The 14,416-nt window shown below is 33.8% G+C and overlaps 1 protein-coding gene across 6 annotated transcripts in view; it reads left to right on the top strand.

Annotated features, from left to right (window-relative positions):
- Positions 1-14,416, top strand: part of ZNF148 (zinc finger protein 148) — a 169,538-nt gene that overhangs the window by 75,704 nt on the left and 79,418 nt on the right. The window contains exon 2 of one of the 6 annotated variants that reach the window (XM_072727843.1): positions 6,140-6,266. The exons of the other annotated variants lie outside the window; for them this stretch is intronic. The gene's annotated coding sequence lies outside the window, so the exon portion shown is untranslated. The remainder of the gene's footprint in view (positions 1-6,139; positions 6,267-14,416) is intronic. 6 annotated transcript variants of the gene reach the window in all.

Raw genomic sequence — 14,416 nt, 5'->3', positions numbered from 1 at the left:
TTTGTCTTCCTGTCCCAAACTGGTTCACTGCCTCCTTACCATTTTCAGTTTTCCTCTGGTTGTCTCTTGTATTATTTCAGTGGTTTATAATTGTGCATAGTGAGGAGGGGCAGGGAAAAACAGATTTGCACCATCTTGTCTGGAGTGGGAGTTCAAGTTCCTTAATTTTTGTGAACCTACATGATCTCCAGTCAGGTTATATCAGTTTTGAAAATAATGGTATATGGATATGTGCTTTGTGAAGTTTTAAGCACTATATTAAAGCTTGCTTTGGTTATAAATCAGAATATCAGACACCTAAGAAGTTTTTGGCAAGTCAGCCCTAGCCTGTTGAAGATGGTGCCAGGGAATAGATATGTGCTATTTTACTAGGCATCTGTCACATAAACAGAATTTTGTTATGTAGTTAGTTAAAATGAGGTTATAAATTCTGAATATTTTCTTCAAAGGTGTGTTTGTTTAATAAATTATTTGCACCTAAGATGTTTAATAATTCCAGTGGTATATTATATTAAATATATATTACATTTTTCAGAGCAGTACTGAAAATCTTGTATTATGCAACCAGTTTAATCTGTTTCTGATTCGTAGATTGAAAAGGGCAGAAATTTCCGACTTTTCTAAGTGAGAGTAAATTGGCCCAAATAAGAAAATGCCCATTCTACTTTAGCATAAACCTGTGTTTCTAAATGAGTTGACTTGCTAAATTGACTTCTATTTAGAAAAAGCCTCACAAACATATTTCATGAATTGTTCAAACTTAATATAGTTACTACAATTACAGAGAAATCACTGTGCTCCTTTGCAGCCACTTTTTGAGGTATTCTCTGACTCTGATGGCAAATCATCAGTTTCCTAATCAGATTAAAAACCATTTGTTGCAGACAGCCTCTCCTCTGCTGTCCTGTCTGCTGCTCCCTTGTGTTGTATTCAGTAAACTTCTGTCTCCTTTAAAAAAACAAAACAGGGGGATCCCTGGGTGGCTCAGCGGATTGGCTCCTGCCTTTGGCCCAGGTCGTGATCCTGGAGACCGGGGATCGAGTCCCACTTCGGGCTCCCTGCATGGAGCCTACTTCTCCCTCTGCCTGTGTCTCTGCCTCTCTCTCTCTGTGTTTCTCATGAATGAATAAATAAAATCTTAAAACAAAAACCCATTTGTTTTATGTGTGGGCTACATACCTCTACATTGTGTCTAGTGTAATTCTGGGCATGCATTCTAGACAGAGATAAAAATGATTGTGGTATTGATTAAGATGAAAATTGTCAAGATGAATGAACTGGCTTTTTGTGGACCTTTCGCAAGTTTTTAAATGAGAGTTTTTAATTATATTTCTTATGAGAGGTAATAACTCCAGTTTCTTATCTTTGACTTTTAATATTTTAACGTTTTTGTTTATAAAACAAAAAATCAAATGTAAATAAACTTTAATTTTTAAATGGATACTATAATTTTTAAGGATTTCTTTAGTTCTTAGCGTGGAATAATTTTTGTGTTACAAAACTCAGATGCATTTAATTTTCTGTTTATACGGTAACTATTGTAGATAGCACTTTAAATTTTTATCTTCATTTATATACCTCACATGTGTGTTTATATATATGTATGCACATGCACGTGCACACACACACTTTTTTTTTTTTTTTTACTCCCAGGACATTTTTGTTTGTTTTTAGAGATTTATTTATTCATGAGAGAGGCAGACACAGGCAGGGGGAGAAGTAGGCTCCCCGCATGGAGCCCCATGTGGGACTCGATCCCTGAACCAAAGGCAGACACTCAACTGCTTAAGCCACCTAGGCGTCCCTCCCAGGATATTGTTTAGGGTAACATTAAGTATGTTTTAACTTGGGAAGGACTTGGGTACTTAATCCCATGAACCTCAGAGATAAACAATAATACCTGTCTAGAAAACTATAGGGGGTCAGATGAAATGCAACAAGTGAAAGCACTTTAGTATACCATGAAGTACTTTATCAGAGTATACTTGTACCATCTTTGAGGAGATCATATGAAAATTTGCTTGAGTGATCTTGATCATCACTGTATAAAATATGATTGTTTACAAATTGATGTACATTCAGTAAAAATTTATGTACAAGTAAAAGTAAAGCAGCTTTCCCGTAATTTTACTTACTATTTTTTTTTTTTTTTAAAGAGAGAGACTGCAGGTGTGGGAGGGGGAAGGGCAGAGGGGGAGAGAGAGAATCCCAAGCAGGCTCCATGCCCACCATGGAACCTGACACACAGCACTCCACTCCATCTCAGGATCCTGAGATCACAACTGGACCTGAAACCCAGAGTTGGAGGCTTTACTGACTGAGAGTGTGGTTTACCAATCTTAAAAATGAATTTCTTTTAGTAAAATTTGGGAAAAGATTACATAGTTCCTTGATAGTTGTCATAGTTTTTGGGAGGTGTCTCTCCTCAACAGGTAATTTAGGTTAGTTCTCTCTCTTTAGCGATGTATAGTCTAAGGAGTTTTTAAAAATGCTTGTGGTGGACAGTTGGTTTCTTGTTTGACAAGTGTTTATTGTTTAGGTAATTTGAAAAGGTCAAGGGCAGGTGAACATTTTCAGTTCATGGGTTTATTTTACTCACTTTGGTCAGTTTTCTTTTAAGAATTTGATTACTCCTTTGTAGGATTTTCATCCTCAGCTAAGTGGATTAGCTACATTAATTGCAAAGTTTATAAGATCTTGGCCTCATTTTTGTTGAGAGTAGAAATGGAAATGTCCAAGTTCTAGAAGGACCTGGACAGGGTAATTTCTAGGATGGTTGATTTGAATTTGTTGGGCTGTCATTCCTACTGGGGAAAGATCTGGTGATGAAAAATACACTGTTAGACCATCATTCACATAGAGTTCTAATAACTTTAATTTTTAACACAGCCAGTGTAAATTAAAAAACATGTATGTCTGTGGTTTGGTACTGTGTAGAAATTCTAATCATATTCATAGAAATCTCTTGCCTGGAACAAGCTTTTTTTTTTTTTTAACACATCATTCAGAAAGTATCATTAAATCACAAAAGAACTAATGTAAGACTAGAACTTGACTAACCATGTAAAATTAAAAATCCATATTTACAATATAGGAGCATCAATAGTTAAAATCTTGTAAGCATTCACATTTCAGTAAAACTAAAAATGGGATTTTAGGGGCAGCCTCGGTGGCTCAGCGGTTTAGCGCCGCCTTCAGCCCAGGGCATGATCCTGGAGACCTGGGATTGAGTCCCACGTCAGGCTCCCTGCATGGAGCCTGCTTCTCCCTCTACCTCTCTCTCTCTGTGTCTCTCATGAATAAATAAAATCTTTTTTAAAAAGGGGGGTTTTAAAAGAGGTAATTAACCAAGAATTATAGTTTTTATCAATGAATGGCTTTCCTGGAATGGTTATATTTGGAAGTAACATTAAGGTACATGATATAATGAAATACAAGAGAGCTAAATTTTTACTATATTTCTTGATATTTTTATTTCTTAGAAATTCATACTCTTGACAGTTTTTAAGGGGTTTCTTATCTGGATTTTGATCATTAATTCATAAAACCTCATTTTTTGCAATCTTAGTTTTCTAGGCAAAGATGACAGTTGAAACAATTCGGTAGGCTGAAATACACCAGCAAACAACATCCAGATATACTTTGAAGATACTTAATGAGGTAGAAGTTGCCTAGGTTTGTAGAACTAAGCATGGAAAATGTGAAGTATATGAAAAAAGTAAAAAAGTTTCTTATCGTAAAGTGCATAAAGTTTTTGTAGCTTTTCCAACAGTACTTCTGAAATTCATTATTAGCATTCTTTTAAAAGAAAGACTGGAAATTAGGTAGGATTAAATGGTTCTTTACATTGCTAAGAATTATTTTCTACGTGATACAAGGTTTCATAAAGCTTATAGTAGACTCAGTCATTAGTAGGTTGAATCTCTTTACTGTTAAGACCTTCGAGCCCTTTTGGGGATGTTTCCCAAGTTGAAGGGCAGTATTGCCAAAACCTCATTAGACTGGTTTTGATACCAAGTTCTGCTGCATCATTAGGTTAATGTGACTTTTCTAGATGTTTTAGTTTTGTTACCTATGATAGTGTCGTGTGGTGGTTAAGATTCTGGAGCTTGATTTCTGAGTTGGAGTTAAACTTTGTATAATCATTAAAAATCCTAAATATCTCCATTGTTTTAGGCACCTAAGATAGATCATTGAACAAAACAAAATTCCTGCCCTTGTGGAGCTTATAGTTGGGGGTAGAAAAATGATAAAATCATAAACAAATAGATTGCATATAGTATGTTAAGAGGTGGTAACTGCTATGCAAGAATATGACAGATAAAAGGGAGATTGGGTAAGTATATGTGGTGGCAGGTTACAGTTTCAAATTGCATGGCAGGAAAAAGCCTCTTAAATAAGATAATGTTTAAGCAAAGACTTGAAGTAGGTAAAGATTTAATTAGGAGTATCTCTGGGAGGAAGCGTACCAGGCCTAGAACAGCCAGTACAATAGGCCTAGAGGCAGTAGCGTGCTTAGAAGATCTATGGAGATAAAGAGGTCTGGCTAGTGAGGCTCAAGTGGAGTGAACAGAGGGGAGAGTATAGAAGATGAGGTCTGAAAGGCAGTGAAAGTGGTAGTGATGGTGGTGATGATGATGAGGAGAAGGAGACCATAGCACAACAGATTGTGGAGGGCCTTACAGATCATTATCAGGATCTTGGTTCTGCCACTAACTAGTTTTAAAACCTTTGGTAAGTCATTTAACCCTTCAGTTTTTTCTCTTGTTAAAATGTGAGTAATAATAGTATCAATCCCATAAGTTTGTTGTTTGGATTAAGTAAATTAATACCTGCAAAGTCCTACAAAAAACTAGGACTAAGCAAAGTCTGAAGCATATATTCATTGCATTTTTAAATGTGGAATCATCATTAAAAGATTACTTCTTTTTCATTTGGTAACAAAGGAAGAATTGATCTCTGCCTTTTTAAAAATTAATTAATTAATTAATTAATGATAGTCACACACACACACACACACACACACACACACACACAGAGGCAGAGACACAGGCAGAGGGAGAAGCAGGCTTCTGCACCGGGAGCCCAACATGGGATTCGATCCCGGGTCTCCAGGATCGTGCCCTGGGCCAAAGGCAGGCGCTAAACCACTGTGCCACCCAGGGATCCCGGTCTCTGCCTTTTTTAAAAAAAAGATTGAATGTATATATGTATTTATTTAGAGAGCAAGCGAGCATGAGTGGTGGGGAGGGGCAAAGTGAGAGAGAGATCTCAAGCAGACTCAGGGTTAACTGCAGAGCCTGACATGGAACTCAATCTCACCACCTGAGCTGAAATCAAGAGTTGGATGTTGAACTGACTGAGCCACCCAGGCACCTGTGATTGCTCTCTGCTTTGATTTTTTTCTATAATAAATTGCTCCACCATCATTTATAGCCCGTATCATGTTGTTATTACACTTTGTTGTATGTATGCTTACCATCTTTGCTAAATTATGAACTCCTGTGAGTGGAGACCATGATGTTTATGCATGTCTTATGCATTTTAGGTAGCATGTTGTACATGCATATCGGGTGGTTGAATGCCAACTCAATTAATGACAAAATGTTGGCTTAATTAATGAATCAGTCCCCTTGCTGATATATAAGAATGTTGCCAGTCTTTCAGAACTAAATAATGGAAGGACAATAGCTAAATGGTTCCTGCAAAGTATTTCATTTTTTTTTCTGTGCCATAGTTATTAAAATTGGTATTGGTAGAAAAATCACCTTAATTTTTAAGTAAGTGTGAGGGTTCATAGCATGTAAAATTAAAAATCTTATTTACAGTAGAGTATGGATTTATTAACATCTGTCATTGACTGGTTAAAAATAAATATCTTGATTGACAGCATAAATATAATGCTCCTGCTTTAAAACATATTCTTTCAGTCTTAATTTCACTGTTTATATCTGCACAAGTGATATAATTAGAGAATATTTAGCCAGCAAAATCTTAAATCAGAGGAATTGCTATGAAGGAATATTCACTAACTCCTGATGTGAGGGAGAGAAGCATGGAAGAGGAAGATCATAACTGACCTTTAGGTGGTTGTTCAAGTAACTGTATTTTATTTTATTATCTCTTTTTGTACTTACAGGGCCTTAGTTTCAGCTTGATAGGAGAGGTGTGGAAGAGGAAGAGGAAGGATAGAGACTTGGAAGGAGAAGTGAAATTGGTAGATGATGCTAAATGAATTAGGGTTCCAGAGACAGAGACTGTGGTAGGTGAGTTACAGGAAATTGTGTGTTTCCATGGTAGGGGAAAGGTGATGGGAATGATACTCCAAATTTCTGTTTACACATTTAGACTTTGAGGTTATATTATTTTGTGTATACATGTGTGTGTGTGCGTGCATGTGTGGCAGAGAGACTTGTTTCCTTTTCCTTATCACTTTACTGTTTTATTTTTTTGTTTCATTCTCTTTTAACAAGTCTAGTTCTTTGATGTATGAGAGACTTAATTTAGGGCTTTCAATAAAAAGTGATGCAAGAAGATGAGTAGGCTTTTTGTGAAAATGTTTTCAACAGAATATTAACATTTTGAAAACATTTGTCCAGTCTGTAGATTTTACCATATTCTGTGATGATGGCATATGTAATAATGTCTTGATTGTGAAGTAAATATATCCAATCAACTTTCAAAGAGACTCATAATGTAATGCTAAAATATATAATTTGAAGAGATTTTTACTTCCTGTATATACTTTGCCATGCTTTTTCTATTCAAGTTACACTATTCCTATAGCTTTAGAAATTCTAATTCTGAATTAATTCTAAAAGTGAAGAGCATAGAATAGTGAATAACAGTGTAGTGCAAGTACAAGTTTTGCTCTACTTGTTTTTAATAATGTCTACCACAATAGTATAGTTTTATGGCAAATGCATATTCAAAAAATTAATATAATCGAAAAGGTGGCATATATGCTTTTCTGAATTCTTGGAAACAAAACTTTGAGGCAGCCATTAAGAGCTTAGTATAAATAATTTTTTTTTAATAGATTTTTTTTGGCTTGTAACTATTTTACTAACAAAGCTACTGACTGGCTGAGGGACTAGAAAATGCTGTCATGTTTGTGATCCCTTGATAAAATGATATAAACACAACTTTGAATGAATATATTGGTTATTTTCTAAAGATTTAAAGTTTCTTTAATTGTTTTGCCTTTCATTTATAGCTTTTATTGATTTGCCTGATATTTATGGATCCCTAAAAATGTGTTAGGGCTACTATATAAATTTTATTACTTCTGAATTAAAAATTGTATTTGGCCTCTTCTTTGTTTCTAATTAAATTTCAGTTTTCAGTCTTCATTATCTTCATTTCATATGCTAGGAAAAAATACTACAGTTACATAAAAGAAATTGTATGTGTCCAGTATCAATGCAGTATCAACACAGGGTATTAACTTTCTTTATTAGTCTCTGTTAAAAGGTTTATTATAGCATAGCATTTAAAAAATATGTATAGACCATTTCAGCATTATTAAATACCTTTGCTTTGAAAGTTTAAATACTTAATGTTTTTGTATTTTTAAAAACTATATTAATGTAGTTAGACTTTTGAGCTGAGGGAAACATTACTTTGGGGTTTCATTGGGAAACATACTCTTTGAATAATGTAGAGTATCAACATAAGATTTTAATAAAACACATTTTGTGTTTACTTTTTATTTTTTAAAGATTGTATTTATGTTTTTTATAGAGAGGGAGTGAGCGTGTGTGCACATGCATGCACACACAAACTGGGGAAGGGGCAAGGGGAGAGGGAGAGAGATTCTCAAGCAGACTTACTGCTAAGTGTGGAGCCCGACACAGGGCTTGACCCCATGACCCCAGGATCATGACCTTCGTAAAAATCAGGAGTCGAACACTTAACCAACTGAGCCACCAATCCATTTGTACTTTCTTTGTTCAAATTGTTTAAGATAATTCTGGGTTATTGCCAGGGTTTTAAAGAAATCTTAGTCCTCAACTAGAAATTAAATTAGGAAAAGTCCAATTAGTGTCTCCTCATTTCCTTGGAATATCATTTACTACTAATTTTATTTACTCCAACAGTATCTACTATGGAAAGAAATTGTTAGATTTAGCATATATAGATACTGCTATTTTACTTGACTTTAAGAATATGTCTAATCCTGACTGTTTTGAAGGGTAACCTGTATGTTGTCCTTTTATGGGATAGAGGGTGGAATTAGGAGCTTGGAATTTGAGCCAAGTAATCTGGTGGGATGGGCATTTGTCTAACATAGGGGTAATCCAACATTGTTTTACTCAATGTTTAATTTTTACTTGTGATAGATGCCCATGTGCTTGCTTAGGAACTGCACTGATCACAACTGTTGGATAGTACTCTGTATCTATTGGACAATTCCTTTTCCTTTTATACCCACTTACATATAAGCATGAATAATATATATATGTGTGTGTGTGTGTATATAGAGAGAGCGAGTGAGCATGGTATTGCTATATATGGATAATGAATATCTACATTGAAAGAGTTAATGTTAATGGTTTTATAGGATTTAGATCATTATCCTTTCCCACTTTACTAGATTACTTGCATGTGTTTTTTTTTAGGCCCCAGTTCCCTTATTTTAGGAAGATTGATGATTCTTCTTTCTGTTTGGCTTATGTTAGTACATATGTTAGGCCTGTGCATTTATCCTTCAGATAAATGAAAGAAAATTAAATATTTAACAGTTTTCAGGCTATTTACATATCTGTCAATGGCACATAGTCTCATGTCGGTTTTAATGATCATAAAAATTCTAAAGTTTCTCATAAACTTTGATTTGAGAATTCCTTTAAAATGAGAATGTGAAGGGACCTCTGGGTAGCTTGGTGGTTGAGCATCTGCCTTCGGGGATCGAGTCCTGCATTGGGCTCCCCGCAGGGAACCTGCTTCTCCCTCTGCCTGTGTCTCTGCTTCTCTGTCTCTCATGAATAAATAAATAAAATCTATTTTAAAAATGAGAATGTGAAAATAATAGCTAACAGTGGCCATATTTTAAGATTTCTTTATTTTTCCATATATTTTAGTAATTGTCATGTTCAACATCTCTCCTTATCCAGGTTTACTGTAAGAGGCTACACACTTAGGCAATAGAGAATGTTACAAGATTTTTTAAAAAGACCCTCCATATTCCTACTCAGGGTTAACGTGTATGTGTGTGTGTTGTATGTGTGTATCCTATCAGACATTTTCTATATATATGCAGACATTTGTATGTATACCTGTATTTACACATTCTTTACATGGATGAGATCACACCATACATAAACAATATGCCTTTTTTGTTGTTAACTTTATATTTTTGCATATCATTCTTTCTCATTTCATTCCGTGTACTATTCCAGTGTTTGGATATGCCATAATCAAATTAACTACTAACTTATTATTTTTTTTTTTAACTACTAACTTATTTAGGGATAGTTAGATTTTTAGTTTTTTTGCTATAGTGGTAGTATGTTGGATATTCTAGGGCATGTCTTTGCATGTATTTTAAAATATAATTGCATTATAGGGGGTGCCTGGGTGGCTCAGTCAGTTAATTAAGTGTCTGAATCTTGATTCTGGCTTCGGTCATAAAATCAAACCATACATTGGGATGCATGTGGGAAGTCTGCTTAAGATCCTCTCCCTCTCACTCCGCCCTTCCTCCATTCCCATTCACATATACTTTCTCTCTCAAAAAAAAAAAAAAAAAAAAAAAACCAAAATTAAATGAAATAAATTTGCGGTATAAATTCCGAAGGGAAAAATTGTTGGGCCAAAGAGTGTGTACATTTGATAATTAGGTGCATGAATTGCCTAACTAAAGATTATTGATAGGAAATCTCTATCAGGAAAATCTTTATCAGGAATCTAATTTCTGTGACAACACTAGTGTCAAACTTTTTAATATTTTTCAGTATTTTGTTGTTTAGTATTGCTTTCCAGAATTTCATCATGAGTGAGCTTGAGCATTTTTCCGTTATTATTGGCCATATGTATATTTTCAGTGATCTCTGGTTATGTGCTGAGCCCCTAGCCATTTGTTAGGCAAATTATTTTCACCAAATTTTTGCTTATCCTTTGATTTTATATTTGCCTTTTTAGAAGTTTTCATTTTTTATGATTAAATTTAGTGATCTTTTCTTTTATGGCTGGGGCTGGGGGTTTCTGTGTACAATTTAAAAGATCTTCACCATTGGTTATAGGACTCACTTTTTCCTCTGTGTTGTCACATCTCTGAAAGACATGAATCACTGGTTTGTCATGGGTTGACATTATTATTTTCTTTCTTAATAATCCATAAAATAGCCATGTAGCTTAAGATTGGTAGTTGTAGATTCAGTGAACTATGATATGAAACGAGATACAGGTTTTCTATTGCCTTTTATGGTTTAGATTGCTTAAAATCTCACTATATTATTTTGAATATATCTGGTTTAAACAATAAATGTAGAATACTAGCTTTACTTTTTCTCCAGCTGGCTAACTAGTCGTCCCCATTCCAATTATTGAATGATGCATTTCTTTTGTGTATTTGAAATGCCACATTTTTTATATCTGAATTTCCATGTTTTTGAAGGGCATGTGTCTGAAATCATTTCTTTTTTTCTTTTGCTTGCTTGTTTGTATACTGTGAGTATTAAGAGAATTCAGTAAAGGAACTGCTTATGAAATTAATTTACACAAGTAATTTTTTAATATAAATAATAGGCATTAGGACTAAAAAAAATAGGCATTAGGACTAATATTATGGAAGGAAAAGTAGACATTCATAATAACAACTAAAAAGATAAAATGTCTGGGAGCAATCTACTTGAAGAACATTTTGAGACTCTACTGAGGGATAAGAGAGAAAATTTGAATCAATTCAAATTTATGGTAGTAAATTGTGATACTAAACTTATTTCGTTACAAAAATAAAATTGATTTTTGTTTATTGCTTTAATAGTTTATGATCTTGCTGAAATTGTTCCTTGTGACTTTGTTGAACTCACTTATTCTCTCTAGTCTTAGTTTTTTGAGTTTTTATTATGAATAGGTGCTGAATTTTGTCAGATACTTTTTTCCTGTGTCTCTTGAAACAACCATGTGGTTTTTGTCCTGTATTCTCATAATATAATGTATTAACCTTACTTGTTTTTCAGATGTTAAACCACCTTTGCATTCAGGGAATATATCCTACTTGGTCAAGACAGATAGGCCTTTTTATATGTTTGCTAATATTTTATAAGGATTTTTTATATCTAATTTTATAATTATAGACATTGCCGAGTAGTTTTCATGTGATGTCTTTACTTTGATATCAGGGTAATTCTGGCTTCATGGATTGAGTTTTAGAATATACTGTTTTCTTCTGTTTTGTGAATGAGTTTGTGAGGGATTGGTACTTCTTCCTTGGATATTTGAAGGAATTCATCAGTGAAGCCATTTGGGCCTGTTCTTTTCTTTGTGGGAAATTTTAAAATACTAATTCAGTTTGTTTATTTGTTATATTCAGATTTTTCTATTTCCTCTTTAGTCAGTTTTGATAATACATGTCTTTTTAGGAATTTGTCCATTTTACATAAAAGTTGTGTAATTTTGTTGGTTTAAATTGTTATAATATTCCTTCCTTTATAATTCTTAAAAATTTTTTTGAGGTATAATAACAATAACATAATCTTAGTTTCAGTCTTAGAACTCTTAATTTTTGTGAAGTCAATTTTGTTGATCTTTTAAAAGAACCAAGTTTTTCTCTAATTTTCTGTTTTGTATTTCATTAATTTCTGCTGTGACCTTTATTATTGCCTTTTGTCTACTTCAGGATTTAGTTTTGCTCTTTTTCTGTTTTATTAAGGTGAAGGCCTATATTATTGATTTGAGAATTTTTTTCAAATATATGAAATTATAAACTTCCTACTAAATACTATTTTAGCTGCATTTTAGATTTTGAGATTCTTGTTTTCATTCAGTTAAAAATATAATCTATTTTCTCTTTTAATTTTGTATTTGACTCAAATTATTAGAAGTGTGAAATTTAATTCCTGAACACTTGAGGATTTTCTAGTTTCTAATTTAATTGATATCTAATTTAATTTTGTTTTGGTTCAAGAACATCCTTTGTATGACTTCCGTTCTTTGAAATTTATACGACTTGTTATGTTGCCTAGTATTTGGTCTAACCTGGAGAATGTTCTGTGTGTGCTTGAAAACAATATTATTCCGTTGTTTATGAACTTCTTTGTATATACCAGTTAGGTCTAGTTGGTTGGTACTGTGATTCAAGTTTTATATATCTTTTCTAAAGTTCTGTCTAGTTATCCTATCAATTATAGAGACTGGAATATTGAAATTTCAAACTGTTGTTGAGTTTTTAATTTTTTCAGTAACGTTACTGCTTCATTGTTTTGGAGCTCTGTTTTTAGGTGCACCTTTGTAATTGTTATATCTTCCTGACTTACTGATATTTTATCATTATGAAATATTTGTCTTTGTCTTCAGTAATATCTGTCTTAAGGCCTGCTTTATCTAGTATTAATAGAACTATTTCAACTCTTTTATAGTTACTGTTTTTATAGTCTATCCTTTCCCGTCCCTCTTTAACTTTCAGTCGTGAATGTAAAGTATATCTCTTGGTGACAACCTTTTTTTTTTTTTTTGGTCTGGTCTGACAGCCTTTGCCTTTTCATTGGGCTGTTTAGACCATTCACATTTAATTATGGACATGGTTGGGTTTGTATTTGTCATTTGCCATTTTTTTTTTTAAGATTTTATTTACTTATTAATGAGAGACACGGGGGGCGGGGGGAGGGGAGAGAGAGAGAGAGAGAGAGAGAGAGGCAGAGACCCAGGGAGAGGGAGAAACAGGCTCTGTGCAGGGAGCCCGACTTGGGACTCGATCCCGGGTCTCCGGGATCACGTCCTGGGCTGAAGGCTGCGCTAAACCCGCTGAGCCACCTGGGCTGCCCTTGCCATTTGTTTTAATATGTCTCTTATTTTTATTCCCTTGTGCCTCCTTTAGTGCTTCTCTTTTACATTAATTTTTAAAAAATATTTTATTTATTTATTCATGACAGAGAGAGAGAGGCAGAGATGCAGGCATAGGGAGAAACAGGCTCCATGCAGGGAGCCTGATGTGGGACTCGATCCTGGGACTCCAGGATCACACTGTGAGCCAAAGGCAGAGGCTTTAACTGCTGAGCCCAACCAGGTGTCCCAAGGTTAAATGTTTTTTAGTGTACCATTGATCTTTTTTCTTTATTCAATATAAATACAAATATAGTTTTTTTTGTGGTTGCCATGGGGTTTTACATTATGCATTTTAACAGTCTGCTTAATATTAACTTTAATTCACTGTCAGTAAAATACAGAAACTTTGCTCTAATACAGCCCCATTTTCTCCCTCCTCTAATGTGCCATTATTATTGTATATATTTTATATTTATATATACTGTGGATCCAGCAATACCGTATTATAATCGTTGCTGCATACATTCTTAGGTCTTTTAAGGATGTTGAGAGAAGAAATGAGAAAAATATATTTATAGAGTCCTTTAGTTTAACCCACATATTTTCCATTTCTGGTGCTCTTCTTTTTTTCCTGGGTATCTAAATCTGTTGTCTTTTTACTTTCAGCTTGCTGAACTTCCTGTAGTATTTCTTGTTAGGCAGGTTTGCTAGCAAAAAAAAAATTCTCTCAGCATTTTTTTGCCTGAGATACTCTTTATTATGCCTTCATTATTGGAGGATGATTCTGCTACTTTCTTGGTTGACAGCTTTTTTATTTCATTACTTTGAATATGTCATTCCACCATCTTCTGGCCTCTATTGTTTCTCATTGAATATCTGCTGTTAATCAGGTTGATGGTTCTTTATGCTTGTGTTATTTTCTCTTTGTGTTTGCTTTCAGCAGTTTGACTATGACATGTCTAGGTGTGGATCTTTTTGTATTTATCTGAGATTCACTGAAGTTCTAAGATCTTTAGATTTGATGTCTTTTTACTAAAATGAAATCTGGGAAGTTTTGGCTAATATTTTATTAAAATTTTTTTTTTTTCTTGTCCTTTCTGTTCTCTCCTCTGGGACTCCAGCATGTTAATTATTAATTGGTCTTCAAGGCTCTGTTCAATTTATTTCAACTTATTTTCTCTCTGTTCTTCATATTGGATAATTTCAGTAGATACATCTTAAAGGTCATTGATTTTCTGCCATTTTGAATCTGCCATTGAGCCCTTCAAGAAAATATTTTTTTTTAGTTACTATACTCTTCAATTTCAGGGTTTCTTTCAGTGTTGTTCTTCCATGTAATTTTCGTACATTTATTGAGAATCTCTTATTTTCATAATTAAAAAATTTTAAAATATGCGCTTTTCACATTATAGATGTTTTGAAATCTTTA

Source organism: Vulpes vulpes, chromosome 1 (genome assembly GCF_048418805.1).
Source record: "Vulpes vulpes isolate BD-2025 chromosome 1, VulVul3, whole genome shotgun sequence".
NCBI lineage: Eukaryota > Metazoa > Chordata > Mammalia > Carnivora > Canidae > Vulpes > Vulpes vulpes.
Note: the sequence above shows the minus strand (reverse complement) of the source record. Positions and strands in the feature narration are given on the sequence as shown.